Genomic DNA, 2,303 nt, shown 5'->3' on the forward strand with positions numbered 1-2,303 from the left:
TTCTCTGTCTTGTAAAAACACAGCAAGGATACAGCCATCTGCAAACCAGGGAGACAACCCTCACCAGACCCCAATCACGCTGGCCCACATCTCAGACTTTTCAGCCTCCAGGACTGTGAGAAGTAAATTTCTGTTGTTTCACCACCCACTCTATGGCACCTGGTTATAGTTGCCCGAAGAAACTAAGACAGCAGGCTTTATGGGCATGCAACCTGTATCATCACACAGGGCTCATGCTTGATTTAGTCCTCTGCTGTCATTGATTTTACATTTTTCATAATTTATACACCAGAGGCCCCACATTTTCCTACTGAGCCCCACATATTGTACAGTCAGTCCTGACTGGTCTGTATTCTCTGGCCTATTCTATGATCTCAATATTATTCTATCTCTTTTTTTTAGGATGAGGACATTGTTTTATTTGTTTTGTCCTTTTTATCAATAGTTGTTTACTTAGCCACATCAATACATTTGATTTTCTAAACCATAATGTGGATGGAATAATAATGTCCAACTCAAACATTTGTGAGAATTGAATGAGCTATAGAAAATAAAATACCTAACACATTTCTCGGGACATAGCAGATGCTGAAAAATATTCCTTAGTCTCCTATTACGTCCTCCCAAATCAACAACTTTTTCATAAAACATCAGAAAGAATCATCTCCTAAAGTATTTGTAATATGAAGAAAATGTTGCTCTGGTTCTTCCTATAATTGTTAACATGGTGTAAAGTAGCTGAATTCATGAATAATCAAAGAATAAGATATCTAGTACTTTGAGTTTAGGAGTTTATCTGAATTTAGTTTAAATAAATAAAAGTACAGTTGATTCTTGAATAACTGAGGTTTGAAATGCACAGGTCCACTTACACACAGATTTTTTTTCAACTAAATGTGGATAGAAAATATGCTATTCAGGGGACGTGAAGCCCATGTATAGGAAAGACATTTTCCTACACAGAGTTTTCTTAGGGCCAACTGGGAGACTGAAGTGTGCTCGGATTTTGGTATGCAGAATTCCTTCAACCAATGCCCCAGGCATACTGAGGAATGACTGTAATGTATATAGGGTTCCAAAATAATAAATGAACTTCATAAAAATATGCAGATGGTTGGAACTACATTGTATCATTTTATTAGAAGAACATTTTGTCTTTAAAAATTATTGAAAACGATTTTTGCCTTTCACAAATATTACAGTATCCCAGGAACTGATATATAGAGTCTCTCATCCCTCACTAGAATGCACTAAAGGTTTAGAATGCACTAAAACAATCCCTGTTTGCAGAAAATTTGGCTTTTAATATTTTTGTGCTATGATAGTTTGCTTTCAAAATGTTAGAGCAATTATCAAGAAGGTCATTGTATTTCTCAATGAAGCCGAATTTTATAGATATTTCAATATAGGAATTTCTTTTTATAGTGAAACGCATAATAATCATTTCACTAAATAACAATCCTTTTCACTTATAAAGATTTTTCAGTTTGCAAGCTGCTTTCACTCATGAAGTTTGAGTGTCACTAGTATGCCACCATATATATATAGGAGTGATTATTTTCATATATATATATACATATATATATACACACACATATATATATATGCATACACATATACAATAGAGTAATAATTATTTTACAAATAATTATTTTACAAGTAATTATACAATATAGTAATAATTATTTTCATATGCAGTTTGAAATTTTATCTTTCTAATGCAGAGAAAGAAAGAACCTGGGGTTGGAAAGGCTTTTAGTCAGCTTTTTGCAATGATCTTTCACTTACCAAACTAATTTGAACACTGCAGCCACCTACAAGATAATCTCTATCACTCTAGTTCTATTTTCAACTTATTGCAAACTTCTTGAGGAGTCCATATTTTTAGCAGTTAACTATGTTCACAATAACTCTGCCTAACAAATACCCAATATATTAGCAGATTTCAATATATCCATTTATTAGCTCTCAAGTTTACAGGCCATCGAAGGGTTTGGTTAACCTAATTTGGATTCTTGTGTGTGGTTTTACTAGTCTCAGCTGGGCTTGCTGGTAGGTGAATTGTGAGCTAGGAAATTGCTAATCTTGACTTGGTCAGTTTGATTTGGTGGTGGTTCTGTTCAATTTGTATCTCTTCTTCCTTCTGAAACCAATGTGTTTGCAAAAGTATATTTTTCTTTTTCTTTTTTCTTTTCTTTTTTTTTTTTTTTTTGAGACAAAATCTCATGGCCAGGCTCGGTGGCTCACGCCTATAATCCTAGCACTTTGGGAGGCCGAGGCAGGTGGATCACGAGGTCAAGAGA

Source organism: Sapajus apella, unplaced genomic scaffold (genome assembly GCF_009761245.1).
Source record: "Sapajus apella isolate SASKATOON/1434 unplaced genomic scaffold, GSC_monkey_1.0 scaffold5, whole genome shotgun sequence".
NCBI lineage: Eukaryota > Metazoa > Chordata > Mammalia > Primates > Cebidae > Sapajus > Sapajus apella.